This window comes from Gallus gallus, chromosome 6 (assembly GCF_016699485.2).
Source record: "Gallus gallus isolate bGalGal1 chromosome 6, bGalGal1.mat.broiler.GRCg7b, whole genome shotgun sequence".
Classification (NCBI taxonomy): Eukaryota; Metazoa; Chordata; class Aves; order Galliformes; family Phasianidae; genus Gallus; species Gallus gallus.
In genome coordinates this window covers 28402325-28424546 of record NC_052537.1, presented here as the reverse complement: position 1 = coordinate 28424546, position 22222 = coordinate 28402325, and the positions used below count along the sequence as shown (strand labels likewise).

At 41.4% G+C, this 22222-nt stretch overlaps 1 long non-coding RNA gene across 1 annotated transcript in view; it reads left to right on the top strand.

Moving 5' to 3' along the window:
- LOC107053733 overlaps nt 1-22222 on the top strand; it is a 70396-nt gene that overhangs the window by 37547 nt on the left and 10627 nt on the right. Inside the window, exon 2 of the long non-coding RNA XR_001467274.4 lies at nt 19837-19961. This is a non-coding gene — a long non-coding RNA (uncharacterized LOC107053733). The remainder of the gene's footprint in view (nt 1-19836; nt 19962-22222) is intronic.

The window sequence follows — 22222 nt, the reverse complement described above, 5'->3', positions numbered from 1 at the left end:
TTGGTGCAGATGCTGTGATGTTGTCCTGCTTTTGTTCCTGCTTAGCACAGACCTGTCCACCTGCACTGCCTTCCAGCAGTCAAAGCTGCTCCTTCTTACCTTACCCTTCAATAATAATAATAATAAGCCAGGAATAATACAATTGATGAGTAAGCAGAGGAACACTGGCCATGCAATTCTTCCATAGAGCAGAAACTATTTTTGCTTATACACATTTGGGAAATAATCTCTGCCCTGAAGTGACCTGCATGGGGTGGGAGTGTGGCTGCAGAGACCTCGTGGACAGAAGTAATCATGGCCAGGAGATTCTAATCTATGTTCACTGGGCTCAGGAAGAAAGATATTGATATCTTTTTAATACTTACAGCAATAGCATGTAACTTACATTCATTATTCTTTAAGAAGACTGTAAGTCAGATTAACCCAAGTGATCAGGAATAGGCAGTCTTACTCTGAAATGTGCTGTGTACACTTTCAGAGACTTGTGTTTTTTTTAATTTTGTGGGGAATACATCGATCTTCTGCCACTATTTAGAGGAAAAAAAAATCTGTTAATAACATTACCAAGAGATCAAAATGCTGATTCCTTTCTCTAAGGGCCACAGTGATATTAACCTGTTTCTGGTGCCCATTCAAGTAAGGAGTCGACTTTGTGTTCCTCCTGAACGCTGGTCAGAGCTACCTGGGAAATGATTTTTGTTCCCAGACACATCTGTTGAATATTGCTCTAATTCATAATAATAGACTCCTAAAACTTTTGAGACATTCATAATAATGGCAAATTCTGCCATCTTACACTGTAGATGAGTTTGGGACAGATGGAGTTAAAGCTCCTCAACACCTGGAAATGATCACCATGAAGCTTTTCCCTTTTTAGTCAAAGATGACAGTAATGCTCAGCACTCAACTCAGGTCATTCAAATCAATGGGTCTTGCTGTATGGAACAGCACTGCTCTTTCCAAGCAGCATTGGCATTATAATGACCCAGGCAGGCATTTATTTTTTCCTTTCCTTTAGGGTAAAAATAAGTCAGAGACATCTCAATGTGTGAGGCATAACTGAGGAAAAGTAATGAACCTTCTTTGATGTATTGTGAGTGGATGTAAGGAAATTGAGGTAGCTGCAATCAGAGGTTGGTGTGAGAGGAGGAATCTCAGCAAGCCACTGTTTGAGTTCAGATAAGAGGCCTTAGCAGCTGGAGCAGGCTTTATGAAAGATTCACATTAGAATAAGATGAAATTATCATGAATTTTTGTATGAATTGCTTATGAGAGAGTCAAGAGGGGAAACAGAGTTACGCAGTAGGAGAGATGAGCAAAGTTACACAAGGCTTATTGGAGAAACCCTCTGAGCTAAAAGCTGCCTAACACCAGTGGGAAGGATGGGGCTGTAAGATAAAATTGCCCACTCATCTCTAAGTGATTTCCTCTATAGCAATGTGGTTATATGTACTAATGTGGTATAGCAAAGCTGGTTATTTTATTAAACCATGACTCATTAAGAAAGCATGAGTCATTAAGGTTGGAAAAGACCCCTAGATCAAATAGACTGTCAACCCACCCTCACTGTGTCCACTGACCATGAGCACTGCATCTCCCCATTTCCCAAACACTGCCAAGGACAATGATCTCCCACCTCCCTGGGCAGTCTGTGCCAATGCCTCACCACTCTTTCTGAGAAGAAATGTTTCCTAATATCCAATCTATACTCTCCTTTTAGGAAAAGGAGCCCTCACCATAAACTGCAGCAAGTACTTACTAAGTGTAAAGGTAAGGCATGAAACTGGGAACTGGAATAGGGTACGCATATTGGCAGCTATGGAAATACACCACAGAGACTTGTGTAGATGGGGACCTTGGTACACGGCCTGTTCTCAGTGTGAAATAGTGCTGTGGTACATACAGCACTGTACGCTGTATGCCAAGACAGACTGCCTGGGTCTGCCTGTCTTTTTAGTGCAGAAACAGTAAGTCTTAGGAAGTATATTAGGAAGTTCTTTCCATTTCAAAAGGTATTCATACAGTCTAGGAGATTAGGATCATGAGCCCTAGCTGGAGGCTGTGGCATTACTGACACTGAATAAATCGCAGGAGTAATTTATTGACAAAGAGCCATTGTCAGTGAGCTGTCTCACCTCCAGCTGCACTCTGTAGTTTGACAGTACTCTATGTATGCAGAAGTGTGTGGTTTTATTAATGATTATGTGGTTAGTGATGTTTTCATTAGCACCAAATATCGGAGTTGTGCTGTTTCTGTTGCTGGTATCTTGAAGATTGTCTTTATGTAAATTAAGACTTTAATGTCTTTCAAGAACAACAATTATCCAAATCAATATTGTATCTCCAGCAATTTTAGGTCTTTACAAAGAAGCTAGAAAAGTTTTGAAAGCAGGACTTAGTAGTGAAACATGTTAGATAACCTCCTGGTCTTCCTACATAGAAGTCCTACACAGGCATGTGCACAGCCAACTATGTATTTTCCATTCATAGTGGAATGAACCAGTGTGCTCTTTGAAAGGCAGTGTGTGTGTGTCTCCTATCCCGTTCTATTTATGAGCATCAGCAGATGCTGGTGAACAGGGAAGTCTGTGTACCTTATGCTGCCCCACAATGTTGTGAACAGCAGCAATGCAATCCTGCCAGGCTGCAGAGATGCTGTGTGCCAGAAACTGCATCTGTTCAGTTCCACTCTGGGAAACAGATGAGTATGAAGGCAGAGGGGAAACTTCTGGCCCTTTCTTTTCGGTTCACTCAAAAGAAATGCCAGAGGAAAACAAATTTCCTAAAACTTATAAGGATTGTCTGATGATATGAGGGGCAGGATAGATTCCAGGCCTGGGGCTTGAGTTGTCAGAACACTGCTGCAGTCAGTCCACAGAGCTAAATTCCACTCTTGTGAGGCTATTGTAAAACAAAATATGAACATAATTCATAAGCCTTAATTAGGACCTTTGTTGCCAATTTATCTTCATCAAATTGGCCAAATTCTTAGAGTATGGAAACACAAAAGCAAAGCAGGAGAGCCCATGAAGTAGCAGGAAGTCTCCCCTGGTCTTTATCTCTGCACCTACAGCAAAACAAAGTTAATTGGAAGTTCTGCTTTTCATTAGCTCATCATTATTTGCGACATACACCTAATGCAGGCATTTATGGTATCGAGAACTGGCTAACACACACAGAGCTCACCGTGCAGCATTAAAATGTCACGGGATGGTAATATGGAGCCACTTCAGTCCATTCTGAATGTATCCCAATTAAACCTTAGAAAAGAAGGTCATGAATGTATGATAAAATGTGAGGAGAAAGTGTTTGTATTCATCCACTTAAATCACATGCATTCAACAGAGAAATTTGTATTCACCCCTGGTTACCTGACATCCAAAGTATTTATTTTCCTCTCATTTGCAACATAGAGATGCCCTTCTCTTTCTTCCTGAGCATTTGTTGTTGGCTTCACTTTGTCTTTTAGTCACAGTTACGTGTAAAAGGGTGTGTGGGCACACAACTCAATCTTGTCAGTCCACGAAGCTCCTGACAGTTTGTCCCCCAACTGCGTTTACCACTGAATCTTGTTGTGTTGGATGACTTCTGCTCTCAAAGCAACTTCAACATAAATTTTCACACACATTTCTGATGCACTTAGTAGGTTAGTGTTCATTCCAGGCTGTAATTTTAGCCAAGGGTGGGATTCAAACTAACCAGATCCACCTGTGGTTATACCATTCCTATACAATGCCAAGATGTTAGAGGAAATACTGCATGCTATAATGTCATCTTAGACCATCCAGATAATGAACCAGACAGTAATTTTGAGACGTATCCTCCTGTTGTTTGTGAATTTCTTATACCTTTTTCTTATTGTTTGTAAACGGACATGATTAATGACCATGTGAATTACCATCCTACAGCTTCCCTTGCTGCTTGTCAGTCCTTCTTAGAGATTTCACAGAATCATTAAGGTTGGAAAAAGACCAATAAGATCTTCTAGTTCAACTGTCATCCCATCACCACCATGCCCACTAAACCATGTCCCTGGAATTGACAATCTAGCCAGAGAAACTTGTCATGCTCTTAGCTGAATTGTGTGATTTAACGTCTTTTTGGTGTAAGCTGTGTGTGTGGTCATGCCCTCTTCCTAAATGTTGCCAATAGACTGCAAGACTTCTGATACCTCTACCACTACCAGGGTTGCCTTCCACCCCAGGGGAAGGATTCATGTGGAAAGAACATACGTAACTGTATAATTAAAGATTGCATCTGTAGCAGAAATGCTAACTCATGGCTTGAAACAGTGATTGAACACCTGGTGAGAAGGCAGGGCCAACCCAGGGGAGCTCAGGTGCATTCAAGGTGCCAGGATCCACCCCTTCCCAGACCTCATTTAAGGGTTGGCAGTGGAGGCAAGGGTATCCTGCTGGAGATCCCTGCATACCTGAAGCCTTCCAAGGGTAAGCAGATTTTTTTCCTTTGTTTCTGTGTGCATGGCTGTTGCATTTGGGCTTGTCCTCACTGGCTGCAGCCTAGGACTTTGCTACCCCACTACTATTGCTGTGCTTGGCATTACATTATAGCATCCTAATGCAAACATAAATGTGAGCTGCTGAAGTTGTTCAAACTCCTGCTAATCATGAACCTTAAATATCTGATTTTCCTCTTGAAGTCTATGCAGTCAGACACCATTGATTAAGCAGTACTCATAACAGGGGGTTTGTCTTTTCCTGGATTTTTGTGCCTGCCTTTCAGTGCCTTGAGAATGGTATTTGATCCACACTGTTGAAAAGCCACTGTGTGTGACCTGATGTCCATTTGTTAGGTTGCAGATGGTACTCGTGTGATATAATCCATGCTTAACCAGGCCTCAACAGGAAGCCTGTGGAATAATAATGCCTGTGAGGTATAGGGGTTACTCAGACAGAAAGGCCAGAGCATCTCAAGAGCAGAAGAGGAACCACAAGCCCCCTACTTACTCAGCTGTGAATTTATTCCTTTTAAGGTTGAGAATGTTTTTACAGCATTAATTTCTCTGCATTATGTCAGCCACCTTACTGGAAGCAAAAGTTTTTCCTAGTAAATTCTGTGCTATGGAAAGATTAGTACTAAGTCAGACTATGCTACTTAAGACTTCAGTTTAAAGAAACACACAAATACATGTATATTATTTAATACAAACAAATCCCAGGAATGAATATCCCAATCCTCCTCTTTTTTGCTTTTAATCTTGGGATAGTCTGAGGTGCCAGAATTCAAGTTACTTCACATGAATACTAGACAGAGTAGGATTTGCTCAGTGTTTCTTGTCTGAGATTTCTTTCTTTCTCTATCCTATTTGGTCTGTGTCTGATGAGAGTTTTATATAGCAAATGGCAGAGCAGAAGAGAAATAGGTGTTATCAGAACAGCTCTAAAACCACTAACTTTCCCAATTCCTTCACCATCTCACTTATAATCCCTCGTATGGCAATAAAGACACAATTCTCCATCTAAGGTTTTAAAAGGCAAGGACCTCTAACTAGATAGAAGAAAAATAATTTGTCAAACAGGCTGTCAGACTAGTCAAGCCAAGCAGCTAGCTTAATCCTACCAGGGCACGTTCCCAACTCTGAAGCAACGCTGGTGATGTTGTATCTGCTGAGTTGATTGTGTTTTCTGATTCTTCATACTGAGCTTAAGAAGGGAAAGAATACAAACTAAAGTTGGCAGCTGCTTGCTGCAAAGACCAACACTAGATCTTAAGCATAAAGGAGAATATAAAACAACCAGAAGTAAATATTATCTGCATTGCTCAAAATACTTTAAGAAAACCTGCTCTCTGGTCTCCTTAACTCTCTTCATTTAAAAAAAAAAAATATACATTGGTACAGAGAACAGTAATGCACCCTTAGAGCTGTAGGTATTACACTTCTAGTGTTGGTTTTGACTCCAGAATAAAAAGAATCAGAGGTTGAAGCTTTCTGCAGTAAGTGGCTGTTCGAACCATAATGGAATTATCTGCTTATGGTCTTTTTGAGGGCTACAGCTGAGCTTGCTCCTTTAAGGTTTTGTGAATATATCTTTCCCCCAGGGAATTAGTGAGTCTTTCTGTTACATAACTGAGTACCTCCTAGTTATTCTGTGCTCCCTGTCAGACTAGGAACAGTTCTTTCTCTTTCAAGGGCAATTAAGACATAGGGAATGACATTACTGCTCCAGATAACTGGGAATACAGGTAGGGGGTGGGAATGGAGCCCACAGTTCATCATTCAGTTCTCTGATCAGCATATTATTGATTTTTCTGGGACATAACTTTTCTCATGGTGCAGCAATGAAGTCCAAAAGCAGTCCATCACAAATCACCTAAATGACTTGTCTTGGAAGGAAAAGGCAGGATTCTTATCTCTGACGACTCTGCCCTTTCATTTAGGTTGTTGTCTAGATCTTTTCAACATATGTGCATCAGCCTGTGATTCTATTTTCAGCAACCAGCTGTGATACCTGGGAAACATTTAGCTTTTTAGCATTAGAAGCACGGATAAAAGATCACATGGCTGAAAATTCAACATCTTCATGTTTGATGCAGTTTCTTGCCTGTTGCTGCAATGGTTTGGATGTAGAAAAAAATAATTCCTGAAGGTTTACCTACTGTAAATGGGCATGTATAAAATATTTCAGATGCATCTTGTGTGCAGTGCTGTCTTTACTGGGTAAGGACAATATGCAGAACATCAAAGATGATCTGTGAGAAGAAACAGAACCTGACGAGCTCTGAAGTAACAGTGTGGAAAGCTTTAGAGGAAGAGAAAAGTGTGTATCAGAGCAATTGGCTTGGAACAGAGAGTCCCATGCTGAACAACTCTTTTATCTGCTTGACTGGCCCTGGAGATGTAATCATGCCATAGTTGCACTGACACAAGCAGTGAACAGAGTGATTTCTCATTCTCCTTCCTTTACTGGGGAGGGATGCCATGTAAAAATATGGTAAAAGGATAAGACTCTAGGCAAAAAAACAGTTGTTCTAGATCAAACTCAAGGCTTTAATTCTTGAGGGAAGGTGGACTTCCCAGTCACAGAATGGTTGGATTTGAAAAGTATCTCTGAAGATCCTCTTTTTTAAGTCACTGTTCAAGCAGGCTCACCTAGAACAGGTTGCCCATGGGCACTTCAATTCTTATGTGAATTGCTACTGTGGGGATCCACGCTGGGAGGAGGATTTGCATCCTTTCTCACTTGAGCTTTGTGGTCTGCTTGTGTGTAAACTTCACAGAGATAACCAGATAGCCCAGATCAGAATGAACAACTATGACAACACAAACGAAGTTCTAGGCTGGGAATGATAACACAAACCAGCACATAAAGTCATTACCTTTGAATTTGCAGCATGTAAAGCAGAGCATGTTAACCCTCAGATAATTTGCTGATTTGTTCTTATAAAAGCACACAGTACGTTTTATACTGCGTCAGTGGGCCTGGCATGTTCCATATACAGCATCAAAGGGACATGAACTTGAACCTCAGCTGAAAGAGAGACCATGTGAGATAGTGCCCCAAGATTAAACCATGTTTTGAAATCAAGTTCAGCGTAAGACTTTTGTCCTCTGTGCAGTAAGTTATCACTAGTTCTGCAAACAGAAAATATCATATGTTTCTCAGAGTAAAACGGATCCCACAGGCTTAGAATTCAGCCACAATCAGAACAATGTTGGGGTATATCTGGTTTATTTTAGTTATGTTTCTTGGGCTAATGGAGTAATCACTCCTGCAGTGGGCAAAAGGACAATGTTTATTAAGGTTTGGGCAATCAAGCATCTATGATTTTACTGTAGATGTACTCATCTGTATGTTTATTGCTTTCAAAAGGAAATCAGTATTTTTCTTTATTTTCATTCAAAATGCTTCTGGGATGATGGAAGTCAAAGTTGCTTTATGTTGTTATGTAGTCTAAAGAGCTCTGTTGTACAAAAATTCAGGGAGGTGGAATCTCTCGCAGTGAACTCTGAAATGTTTTCATTAAGAAGGACTTATTTTAAAGAGGGCTTCTTCATTGCATTTGTGAATATGCATCTTTTTAGAGCTGGCTTCTTACTTCAACTGCATTTCATAAGTTTATACAAGGACATCAAAGAGCTACAACAGAGTCTGACCCATAGATGCAGCTCTCACTTCTGACTTCAAGCACTGAGTTCTGAACTGAGATTCAGTCCTGAACTGAGAGGACAGTCCTCTCCATCACTGTTATGCCAAATGATGAACTCTAAAGAACTGACAAATATTTTTTGTCAGCCCAACTACTGCCAACAGATGGGTGAACGTGTGGGTGGCTTCTGAGATGGGCTGAAGAAATTTGCAGTAAGAGCATTGGAAGCCCCTGACAGCTAGCCTGAACCCAACCATTCAAATCCCTGTGAAAATATTGCATGTGATGGTGTAAGATGTAGGATGTTCCATCTCCCACAGACCACCTAAGGAAGGCAGATACCCACAATGTCTGTGTACCAGATGGGTGCAGATGAGGTGCTTCCTTGCATGCCTGAGTTAATAGAAGATGAATATAGTCATAGTGCAGCACTGGCAGGTGTGGTCACTTGTTTTGCACCTGTGAAGTAGGCTATGAAAGATCAGACACACCTCCTGGCACTGCTGTCAAAACAAAGGAGTCAAGATGACTAACAGCCCAAGGTAAAATACTTTACTAAATTTAAACACACATACTATTCAGTATTCTGTCTCCTTGCCTTCGTCTGTGTACAGAGGTATGACCAATATGCTTGGTGACTCATATCAAGAACTGAGAATAGCATCAATGAATTACTGGAGTGTTTACAGCAAGACTTGCTAGAGAGGTGCCTTGCTCACAGTTTTAGATAAGACTGACTGTAGTTTGTTATAGAAAGATCAATTGCTCTGAAACATGACTTTATCAAGCCTGTCTCAGCTAAAAGTTGCTATTTCCCTATCTTGTGCTAGCTGAACTTTCACACTGGCCTTATATTATTGCAAAAGTGCCAGAAATCTCAGTGGGAGCAACAGATTCCAGTGAACTGTAACAGTGAGCAATCCATCTCTAACAGCATTCTGAGGGAGGGGGATAACACCGAGTATGTTATTGGGAAACTCTCTTACACGATAAAACTCTTCAGTCATTCAAAAAATTGAGGAAACTAAAAAAGATCTGGAGAAAACAACTTATGTAATGTATACTCAGATTCTCACAGAGTCTCTATGTTTTGATTTGTGAGGGTTTTTTTTGTTTGCTTTGTTTTTCTGCATCCTAGCTTTATTACCAGAGCATTGCTACTACTCTCCAAAGAAGATATAGCTTTGTATAGCTGTGCCCTTCATTTCCTTTACCTGGGTTGGGTTTCTGTTCTGCTTGGTCATTACGTGACACCTTTGAGGCCATAGCAATGCCTACTCATCTGTGAGTCTCCAGTGAAACCTCTGGTTTCATAACTTAGCAACTTCAAACAAGGACAGGTATGATATTGCTGTTTTACCTCTAGCAGAGTAAATAGCAAATATCTGAATGTTCTGTGACCTGGGTGACACAACCAGGTGGTGTGGTAAAAATGGTCTCCTCCTGACAGCCTATCCTTTCCTTCTTTTTATTTCCTGGTCCCATCTTTGTTTGCTCAACTTCTGGTCTATTTGTTAAAACATTTTAGTTGGTAAATATCTTGGAGGACATTTTTTTTTGGTGCTGTTCTCATTGGCTCTCCTCTTTCTTTTGTGCATTACGTGTCTGCAAAGCTTTTCTTCAGCTTCGAAGTCTTCAGATGTCAGTAGCTCACTGAGTGTCTTTGCAGTAAAATCACCTCAACTGAGTGAGTGGGAAGACCAAGACTGAGCTGGGGAAAAAAAACTATCAATGTCTGTGAATCACACCAACCTAATTTGCATTTCAAGCCAACCTTGTGCATCTAGCTGGTTCTTAATGAGATAGATACCAAAACAGCGCTGCATCTATCTGCACAGCTGCCCATCACAGAGCGCTGATCACACTGGGGATCAGCATGAGCAGCTTTCATCTGCATTTGGAGGTACTTGCCAGCCTGAAAAAAGAAAAAGCACTATGTTTGTTTGTAACTCGGAAGTTGTTCAGCAGCGGAAAAGAGGCAGCACTGCTGAACCTTAGAGCAGTTTTTGCCATGAGGTACTTTTCCTGTCCCTCCAGTAGCAGTGAGGCAGGGGCGCCTCTGGTTATAGCAAAAAGAAGGCCTTGGGTGGCCATGAAATCATTACATTTGGAAAACAAGGCGTGCAGTACCCAAAGTCAGTGCTGTCAGGACAGCAGTTTGGATGCCATCCCGCTTCCTTATGGTCAGCAGTTGTTTTCATCTGAGGCAGCAAATCAGTCTCTGGGAATGTGCTGAATTTACACTTGCTTTTAATTGCCATCTGTCTGCGTTGCAGATCTCTTTATTGCACTTAGTGGAGAGGCTGAAGGAAGAATGGGCATGAAAAGCAAACTGTTCCAACACCTCCTGTGAGCACTCCTCTGAGTGGACAGACCTACAGCTGAGTGTCACTCTTGTGACACCGTGCTGAGCTGGGGCCATTGGCAAAAGGCTTTGTGTCTTTGTGGCTGTTAATGCGATGCTAACTGCGGTCAACCAATTTCCTTCCCTGCTCTAAAGCCCGCTGGGGGTGTGAGACACTGAATTTGCACAGCTGAGCCCTGGTGGTGAAGAGACCCACTACGTGATGGCAGGTGCTTGTTCTGAGTTTGCACGTGCACTGCTTGCAAAGGCTTATGAGGGGAGAAAGGACAAAGAAACAGCACCCAGTGCTGTGATATAATCTGCTTTTGCTTTTGAGTTAAAGTTGGAAGAGGTATAAAACAAGATAGCTGGAAAACTCTAGGAGAGTTGACTGAAGCATCAGAGAGTTAGCAAATGTTTCTGGATAAGATTCAGGGGGAATGTTGATTCTTTGTCATGAACCAAAAGATGTGCTCAGCTCCATGAGCCCTCCCTTTACAGACAGGGTATCGATAGTTTACCTGAGTAACTATTAAAGTAGAAGACAAATGCAACACAAAGGAGAAATCACAACAACTTATTCTGCAGATCAGTTAGTATGTTATTATTTAATATAAATATAGGGTAAATCAGCCTGTGCACAGAATAATTTGCATTCTATTTTCACAGCTATTCAAACTATTCAAAAACAACCTTAAAGAACCTCTGTAATATATATAAATGAACGCTGGAAAATGTCAAGGGAGTGGTGGTTTTAATAATAACTTCATGTAGTATTTTATAGACTTTAATTGAAGGCGCTGCAAATATTATGTCTCTGTTCACTGCAGGGGAGTTGGACTTCAGTGGGCTTCAAGGGTCCTTTCCAATGCAAATGATCTCATGATGTTTATGTGTGTGAAGACTTACTTCTCTAGACACCTAATATACAACCATGCAGTGGGGTTCAGGAAATCAGAAACTTTAATTTCTGGCATTACCATTGCAGGTAACAGTAAGTTGATTTTTAGCCTGGTAGGTTGATTATGGCCAAATCAATTTTAATGTGAATGGTCCCATAATTAGTAGCTCATGTTTAGAATGTAAAATTGAGTATGGCCAGTGTCCATTGCTGTAGGAAAGTAGACAGTTCTAAAATATTTTCCTGAGCAAAGAAATAAAATCACAATGAGTTGAACAGTTTTTGGCTTCCTGAAAATATGGCTTTCTCCAGGAGAAACCAAGAAAGTCTCTCTTAACTGATGTCGTCTTTCCTGAGTGTGCTCACTCTCTCTGTTTGGATCCCAGACAGGCCTGAACCAGACCACCAAGCAGCACGAAGTTTGGCAGGTGGCTGAGGTAAAAGTAGACTCAAATTCAGATCTATACATCTATGGGTAGGTCCCACTTCTGCCATTTGTCAAACTCAAGCAATTTGAGAATATATGTGTGCCAAAGCTCATAAAGTCCCATGATTTCCTCTAAAAGGCTTAAAAAGAACCAAGAATTTGAATGCAGCTTTATGTGTGCATACAAACCCAGGAGCAAACTGAGATTTCAGAAAGATAACTCAGATTGATTCTGATTTCTGAATCCTTATGTTGACTTGCTTTGAAACTTGCTTTCTGTAGTGAAGCAGAAAAAGAGGCAAAGCCTGCCTCTTCCAATTTGAGACTCTCTTTGAAAGTGAATGAGGATATAAATGGGGAGGTGGTCATGGGTTCATTCTGACATTAGTTTGTTCTGCCATACTACTTTCTGAAATAAGTCTTCTTTATGCCCCAAATTTCTATTCAGCAGTAGGAACAAGAGGTATTGTATTAAATCAGCACAGGTATCTTATGGTTACTGAGAACTACAATGGGTGATATGGACAGTCCTGTCCAGCTCCCATTGAATATGTGGTACAGAGCAAAGCAGGTGGAGTGGAGCTGCAGATCTCTAGCTGTTTCATAAAATAATCTGTTGTTGTAAAAGGTTGTTTCTAGTTTCTAAGTCACTGCTGGGACCTCGGAGACAAGCTGTTCCCAGCCCTACTTTATATCCTGTCTGCAGCTTTAAAATTGAAGAAAAACAAAAACCCAGCTTTTTCACGTACATATTCCTAAGTTATGGCTTGGCTTAGATCAACACTATGTTACGGTGGAAGTTTAATATTAGCACAGCATTAAATCACGGAGCTGAACCCACAGGAAATGTTTCCAGCCTGCAGCCAGTCAGCACCTCGCTGAGCCCTGAGCCTGCAGGGCAGCTGGCAGCCCCCTGGCCCAGAGAGCTGATAAGCAGGAGGGAAGGCAACTTTTTATGCAGGTAGATTGTGATAGGACGAGGGGAATGGTTTTAAACTAAAAGAGAGGCACTTTAGATTAGATGTCAGGGAAATTTTTCAGTGAGAGGGAGGTGAGGCTCAGGCACAGACTGCCCATGATAGGGGTTGACTGGCTGGGCTTTGAGGACCTTTCCAACCCAAACCATTCTATGATTCCCTGTGCCTGACAAAAACACTGAGTGTAACACAGGTGCTAGTCAGGTTTTGTCCTAGGAGGTGCATCAATGTCCACGCATTTCAGGAAATGCTTGGCAGTGAAGGGGTGAGCAGAGTGGCTGTACAGTCCTTACATTGTGAGGTCCCCTTTGCAGATGTGTGATTGTGAGGGACCAGGACCCCGAACTCTCCAGCTTCAAGCGCACAGACCTTCACCCTACAGAGGCTGTATGGAAGCAGGAGGCCCCGTGGACCCATGGCCATCACTGTATGTATGTGAAGATGGGTTTTAGGCTCTTGAACCAATGCCTGACTGAGGTGGCACTGGGTAGTCCATGCTTCTCAAACGTTGCTTCTTCACCATATCAGGCTCTCTCCTCAGTGCTTCTGCCTAGCTAAGAGCTGGGAGAAAGAGCCCTCTCTGTTAGCTTTCTAGTTTGCTTTGCAAAACAAAAGGACATGAGCAATTAGTTCAATTAAACTCTTTGGAAATAGGCTGAGTCACCAGAGGAGCGGCTTCAATCCAACAGGCACGCACTGTGAATACAAACTGCCAAACAGAAGTTTGAGCTCCGTTTTAAAAGAAAGCTCAGGGGGAACATGAGAGGTGTCAGCTTCCGTAGCCAGTTGGATGAAACTTTGGCCATGTAATACAGCTCTTGCTTTGCACTTCGTCACCCACAGCCCAGGCACCGTGTGATTCCTGTTTCACCTCCTTCTCACTTATGCTCCTCTCTGAATCCCTTGATAAAAGACAACAGATCTTTCAAGAGCCCATTACTTCTTTAGCATGATTTCATTTGCGCAGCCTTGGGGCTGCTGTGAGTGGCCATGGTGATGCTCACTGGGAAGGAGGAGTGAAGGGGTTGGTCTCCTGGGGTGCTCTGTGTCACTGTGCCTCTGTCCTCCAAACAAAAACAGAATGAAGGGATGGCAGAAAACTGGCCTAATTAACACAACTCTGTACAGCTCATCAGGGTGCTCAGATGTAAGGAACAGGAATGGGGAATAAGACATGGCTTTTCGAAAGGATTTAGTTCAGCCTGAAAAGGTTTACAGGCATATCTAGCAAATCTCCGGGTAATTAGGGCTGTTTCTGGCATACTAAAGCAAATTGTTTTAATCTTTTCCCCCTTAAAATCATATTATCTGGAATTCCCTCTTTGATAGCAGAAGGGTGAGGCTCAGAAGCATAAACTCCTTAGTGCACGAAGATGAAGGAGCTCTAATGGTCTTTTCTATTAATTTCCATGAACTCCATTCTTTTTCTTGGTGAGGCTGTGACAGGACATTTCAGAGCATGTACATCACCTCCTGCTGCATATCCCATAATGTGGGGGAAGGTGAGGCAGCAGCATCTCAGATGGGCTCTTGGATGCAAAATGACTCTCAGACCTGTGCTCTCCCCCTCTGCCTTCTCAAAGCTCTCTTAATGTATTGTCATTTCCACTACTACTGGAGCAGCCTTCCTGCCTATTGAAAATGAATGTACTCTCATCTAGAGCATACATGTGAAGCCAAGCCAAAATTAGTAAGAACTTGGTTTTAATGCCATGCTGGAATGGTTTTATTCTCTGAGTCTGCTTGCCTCGAGACATGCTGCTGCCTTAGAGCAGAACTCCCACACGTTTTGGTTTATTACCAGAGCTCATATTTTATAGGCAATTCCTAATCCTCATGTTATTCTGTTACTCAGACAAATTTATCTAAATCTAAATTTTTTGCAAATACAGACTGTGCTGTCTGAGGATGAAGGCATCTGGGATGAGCTGCATAACGCAACAGAAACAGCACGGTCTTTCTTTGCTTAGAAGTTTCAAGCCAGAAAATTCCTCAGCCTGCTTGAAAGCTCAGAGACAAAAGTCAGATTTACACAGCTCACCTCAGCAGTCCAGTGCTTATGAGAGAAAGTGCTGTAAATTATTCTGAGGAAAAAAAAAAGGAAGACTCCTCATCTTTCTTTCTGATTGTCACATTTTATTTCTGCAGAGAAAACCTGCCAATTCTTTATGTGATTTCAATATTTCTAAAAATGATCATATCAACAGCATGCACCTTTATCCGACACATTCAGCTTCTCAAATGTGACATGAGAGTGTATGATTTAATTCTCCCTTTGACATGAGTGTTGGATTCTGATCAGTCTTTCAGTTTACCTCCACTGATGATCCATCCAAATAAGTGTCAGGGTTCTTTCACGATAACTCTTTCTCCACCAGTAAGGCATTATTTAAATGTGGCATTCTCTTGTCCCTTAAAAAAAAAATCCCATTCTAAATTGATTCACAAGGATGGAGCAAAAGGGGTTTTAAGAACAGATTTGAGTTGTTAGCATGCATTGTAAAACTATCAACAGCTTCCTTGGGGTCTAACAGGAATGCTGAAAACTATGTCAAAGCTTATACAAATATTTAAGTGGAAGGCTTTCCAATGTAAATCTCAATAAAATGAAATCAAATATGTGGTGCGGAAAAAGAGAAGTAGATGACTGTTTCACATCACTTTTCTATTTGTCTTTTTGTAAAATGTTCTCCAATAGATGCACGGATCTGTTTATGGCAAACTGAAGCAGACCAACATTAGGCTTAATGCTTTCAAAGTGCCTTGCATGACGTTCCGCCAAGCCTTTGGGACCTATGGATCATTAGGTAGGAGCAATTGAACTAGATTTCCAAATATTCCCCTATGTTACTCACACACCCCACTACAACATAACAAATTGGCCCTGCAATATGCCATTGCGTGTCATAATTCAGCAGGGCAGAGAAGAGAGCAATTGGTAGGACTGCTCCGGGCATCAGGCACTTGCCTCTTGCAATGAGCACTGCAAAGTGCCCTGCTCCCTATCTGAAGTCTGAGGTCCATCTCAGCAAGGTAAGCCTGAAGTTAATGGGCTTGCAACGGCATGGCTGAGAGTAGGGTCTAACGCTCAGTCTGTAATTTAGAGGGGGATCACCCTGGGACCTTGCTATTTTCCACATTTGAGGTTGCTCTAAAGTATGTTTTGAATCTTTAATGTGCATCATTGATTTATGGAAAAGGCACAGTCATTAAGGTAATTTTCTCCAGATGATTCTGTTTACCTGAAAGTTTTCATAACCATGGAAAGAATGGAAAGGAAAGGAAAGGCGAAGGGCAGAGTCTCCAGAAAATCAGGAACTTAACTTTACCCATCTCCTAATTGTGGTGTTGAATCAACTATCAGCTTTTCTTTTTAGTCTTGTTCAACACTAATGTTACAGAACAGTGGTAGGTAGCAGTTATGGAGAGACTTTTATGTGTAGGATATATAATGTCTTTTAAAAATGCTAAAAAGTAGTAAGATGTGTTTGTATATGAACTGCTAAAAACTGCCCACAGGATTATCAACACAAAGAAAATAGCAGTGCTTTGGGCTTTCAAATGCTCTGAGAACTGTTGGTTAGTTTACATGAAAGTGAATGTCCTTATGATTTGTTTTCAGTTGCAGCTTTTGATTTTCCAGTTTTAAGTCTCTGTGCATTAACTGTGCTTTGACATTTTCTCTCTCGCTTTCCCCAGTGGGAATGCTGATGTGTAACAGGAGGTTCTTTCTTATTTTCAAACTTTGGATTAACCAAATAGGAAAGGTACACAGTGAAAAAGCTGTGAAAAGAGAAGTATGTGCATCTGGTGATGCATCAGTCTTCCCACTGAAAACTCTATTATAGACATGTAGTCAGAATAAAAATAACACGTAATAGCTAGTCTCGACTTTTAATGGGAGGAGGGGAGGAAGACCGTATGAGTATTTTGCACTTCCAAGGCTTAGGCTGGTGTGTGATAATATAATAATGCTCAATTTAACCAATTTTATTTGGTCTAAAGTAGGGAGAGAGTGCTCTCCCTCCTCCTTTCAAGCTCTACTTGTTGCTGGTGCATCCACTTTGCTGGTGTGATTAGAGATCCATCTTAGTCATATAATCCAATCCCGAGCAGTCACCATCCATGAAAGCAGCCAAGAGGGCATCTTCTTCCTCATGTGGGCTCATACGTTTTATATGGATTTTGTTTTTTTAACTGCTGTGGCAAAAATATGGACTCAAGTAATTCCTAAGCCCTAAAAAAGAATATCTTACAATGAAGCATGGGCTGAAACAATGAGGATTACACTCTGAATTCTGTTATGTTCTTCCTTTTTGTGGGCAGGAAATTTTTCAAATGTGTGATGCTATGGGATTCAAACTCTGTAACCACAGGAAAGTGTATGATGTAATTCTCCTCGGGGTTCATCAGGAACATAAGTAAGCCAGCAGTAAGGCACATACATGAAGTGTCTATGGAAATGCTGCTGGTATTCATGCGCCCTGCAGATCTTAACTTAAGGTCAGACCTTAAAGCAGAATTTAATAAAGCCATCTTTCCTCAGCCCAATTTCTCCACCTTCAGAAAGCTTATTTTAACTCCTGATATCTTTTTCAGTTCAGGTGTTTTAGCTCATTTCTTCTTTACTCATATTGAGGGAAATTTGGTAAGAAACCTATGTAAGTCCAAGAAAAGAGGGACAACTATTGCTCTCTGTGCTGGAGAACCATGGCTTCTTTAGAATTGCTAGCAGTATTGGCTCCAGAAGCCAGAGAAAGGGCAATAATTTTAAAATTTCTAATCACCTCTGGCAGTCATTGACAATCAGCATTGCTCTCAGTCAACTAAGGATAGAAAATAGGTGGCGATTCAAGGGACCTTCTCCATGGCAGCTCCCAAGATGGTAACAGCCTGCAAATAAAGTATGGACATAATATCTCAAATGCTGCAGGCAAGCACAGAAGAGCTTTTTAAAAGTGCTGAAGTAATCACTATGAGTTCCAAATGAGAAAGAAAAGGGAACAAACTGACTGTATCAGAGGTTCCCTGTTAATTCCAAACAATGTAATATTAACTTTCAGGTGGGGTAACTCCAAAACCATTAAAAAAAAAGTGATAAAAATTAAATCCTCAAAATACACTGTTATTCAGTGCTTAAACTGAGATCTACCTGGGGAAACTAATTTCATAGGTCCTAGAACTATAGATCTCAGCAATGGAAATGAACTCAATGTCCCTGCGTTGCTCAGGCTCATATGCTCTTGTACCTGTTTTAATGGTTTGTTTTTCCTTCTTTGAGCAAAATGAATTTCCACATTAAGTTCATTTCTATGCACCTCTGAAACAAAACAATCTATATTTAGAGGCGTGTTGCAGTGGCAGTAAGAAATAAAGAAATGTGTAGGTTTAATACAAAATGTCCCTAGTGTCCAGAATACTTAAGAAAAATGGCTACGTTAGGGACGTGAGGAAGGTGGTGCTTTTCTGTGCTTCACTATTGTAATGGAAAGTACATTTTAAGGCAGAAAAGAGGAACGAGGAATTTAAAAAAGGCACAGAGAAATAAAAAGCCAAGTAGTCATCAAGAAAATCTATAACTGAGCTGGCAAAGCGACATGCCAAGTTTCAGCTAAGGATTCTGAATTTCAGCTGACAGATTCATCTAATTTACTGCTTTGTTTTGGACATCAGGTTAAAACTCTTTAAAGAAAAGCTGGACCAATGCAGCTATGTCCTGAGTTTTCCAAGCATGATGAGCTCAGCTTGGAGAAAGAACCGAGCACTTGACACTACTGTGCAAAACTTGGGCCCTTGGTTCTCTTTTTTTTCTTATTATTTTTTCTAAAAGGGTTGTTAAATCACATATGCTATCAAAAGGCAAGGATTTAAAAGCTCTGGATAGGCTTTGGACAGGAGTGAAATAAGGACTTGCAGTTAAGCTTGAAATTCAGACTGCTTACTCAGGTGGCAGTAGGTCCAGTCTTGGAAAGCAATTTGGATTGCTCATGCTCTAGCTGCACCCAACCCCAAAAGAACCTAACCACCATCTCCACCTCTGACTGCTGGAATGTTCTAGCCAAACTTTCAGCAGATCTGAATGAGGGAAGGCTTTGTGAAAGTGAGTCTGTGACACAAGGTCAGATGCTAGCATGTGCTTAAAATTGACCTCTAAGAAGACCCCATCACGTGATGAGTAGCAGTCATTATGAAAGTTTAGCTTGAACATTTAGCTCCGTGTTGCCAGTATCAGTATCATAGCTCTTTCCAGACCCCAAGAGTGGGAGAAACACTTTACATACGGACAAAAATTTCCTGTTCTGCTCTGCAGTAGATTGTGTGGGATGTCTCAAGTGAAAATTGATATCCTGGGTTGCTACCTGCTCATTCTCTTGCAGTAGTCAGTGTTTTCAGCTTCAAATGTCATGCTGGCACTATTATGAGCTGCAGAACTATGCAGCTCGCAAGGACCTCTCTTTGCAGTTGATACTGAGGTAGCATTGGCTTCTCATTGCATCCTGGTTCAACTCCAGGAGCGGACTGCCAAGACAAGTACAAGTGGTCATCCAATCACATCTCCGTGAACATGTTTTCTTGCTTTTATTAAATGACGAAAGCAAAACCAACTAAACTGTTTTGGGATCCTGCTGCATGACTGAGGTGCTCAACCCCAAGAACACTAAGTAACCACTCAGCAAGTGAGGCTGCAGCTGATGGCTCAGATGAGCTGGCAGAACAGCCTCAGGTCTGTATGCTGTGTTGCCCAGCCATGTTGTTAGATCATTCTAATTACCAAAATAGTCCAGCAAATCTGCTCTATCTTTCACCTTCCCAACATAAATACAAGTCGTGAATGTGTTGGCTGGATTCAGCTTGTGTACCATTGCTTTCTGCACATTCTTTCTGGTTTGAGATGGAGAAGTGCAGTCCTCTTGTGCACTGAACAGGCCCAGTCCTGGCAGCAGATATTAAATATTAACCACACCTGTAGATGGAAAGTACTGTGTGAAAATGGCTGTTACTTCCTCTTCAGCACAGTGCTTCAAGTCAAATCTGGCAGGACCTGCTCACAGGCGCTTCTGCTCTTCTCTTTTTTCAGTATTTTACCCTTCCACAAAGTCAGCCTACAAATGTGTAAGCTATGGTGGTATTTTCTTGGAGGGTGGCCATGTGACTGCTGAGAATAGAACAAGACCACTAATCGTGATCCTACATAGGCATAAGGTAAGCAGCTCTTCCTTGCTTCCTATTTGGAAATCCTCCAGTCAACAAAGGTTCTGATTTCTCAGCTGAATGAGCATATTTTTGGTAGATGTAACCTTCCTGAAAATGTAACCTACATAAACAAAACCTGCAATGTACTATGAGTGCTTCAGTCCTCCTCAGTACCACCTGATCTGCAAGAAATCATGTCTTTACAGTTCATGCCTATAGGTGTTTGTCTGCTACATGCTCTCCTGCAAACTTAGCTCGAGGTCTGTCTCAGAATTTTAACCAACGTTATGGTGAGGTATGGGCTAAGGATTTGCAAATGTGGTGCTTTAATCAACTTCAGAACCACATGCCCATATATATGTATATATATCCCTACAGTTTCAAGGTAGTTTCACAGCCAGATGATTCATTTCATTTTTTGTCTGTTGCGTAATTTTAGCAGTGTTACTTATTAAGGGATAAAAAATCAGAGAAGGTCGAGCTTTAGATAGAAGCGATACGCAGTTTTGAGGCACTCATCACTGTCAGAGGAAGCAATGTCAAAAGAGACAGGGAAGTGAAAATCATTTTTGGATTCCGAGGTTGTGGCAGTGTTTGTTAGCTATTCATGTTGTGCAAGGTCTCAGAAGCAGCAGCATTCTTCTAGCACGTTCTTTTTAAAAACAAACATAAAAACCCAACAGTCAGGTTGCTTACAGTTCCTCAGTTATGCTTGGGTGAGAATTTTCCATAGCATTCAGGTGACTTAGCAGCTGTTACTGCTGCCACCTTGACACTGTATGGTCTTCTTCTACAGCCATTGAGAAGCAAAGATCATAGAATAGAATCATAGAATGGTCTGGATTGAAAAGGACCACAATGATCATCTGGTTTCAACCCCGCTGCTATGTGCAGGGTCACCAACCACCAGACCAGGCTGCCCAGAATCACATCCAGCCCAGCTTTGAAATAGATCAAAGTGTGCTGCTCTAACTTGGCTTAGGGTGTGGGAAGATTTTAACTTTTTTCCAAAGGCTTCAGTCATTCTATCACTAGCCTAGTTTCCAAAGGGCTGCAGGGCTAGGAAATTGAACACTGAATGAAAAGATTTTGGGCACAATGATGAAAATACTCATAAACATCCACATTACTGCATTGTGGGGTCAAGGTAACTGCATGAAAAGTCAGTGCTGCTGCAAAGTTAATTTTAATGGCATACAGATAAAGTTAATTTTAATGGAATACAAATATGAAGGGAGTTTGCAATGTGTTAACAGCCGCAGATCTAAAGTCGGGCATGTCATGATTTCCACACTTGACCTGATGTGTCAAGGGCTCAAGGTTAAAGCTCCCTTCTGAGAGCTCTATTCCCGTGACAGCGATGTCAACACGCACGAGAGCTCCCGCTGTCACCTTCACGGCTTCAGCAGGTTCAGGTGTGACACCAGAGCTCTCAGGAGAGCTGGGATGGTGCTTCCAGCAGTCCATGGCAGTTTGGAGCTCGCTGGAAGTTGTTTCCTTCCTGTCACTTCTCATTAATCGGAGCTCTCCAAGGATCTCCCACAGACTGCTGCACTATGGATATGAAACACTGCAGCCATATCCATTCTGGAGAATGTGGGCAGTGCAGAGTTTAAGCAGATTTAAGCAAATCGCTGGTAATAAATCCTCCAGTATTTCCTTTGTATACAATTTGGTGTCTCCATTTCCCATTTTTAGTGATACATTCTGTTCTGATTTATATCCTGTACAGAAGCGAAGCCTTTTATACATAGGAGGAAGCCTAACATTTCACAGCTGGTGCAGTTAAGTTCAATATATTAAAAGTTGTTCTACCCTTCGAAAAAAAGAGATGAGTGATTTTTGTTGTCGCTCTTTATAGATAGCAGCAGAAAAGCAGCCTGCTGTTCTGAAAGCATTGAGCAGCCATCCTTCAAAAATTAGATCCATTTGTGAGTGATCATTAAGTTGGGTGTCCTCAAATTGAGGTATCGTTTAAATCACCTAAAATATTTAGAACAGGCACCCTCCTGATGACCTGGGGATGCTGGAGTGCTCTGTGTCTTGCAAAGATGAAAGACTTTAATGGTAGACTCATGCCGCATTGCCAGATTCCTGCCTGGTAGATAATTCAGTTCTTAACTCAATGCTGTTTAAGATGCTTGATATTGTATTGTATTTATTGGAGGATGAGCTCTGCGGAAGTGCTTACAGATTTCAAAATTAAAGGAAAGCAAAGATTCCGAGGGCTTAAAGATGAGAGCCCCTCAGATTTAGGATGACAGCACTGT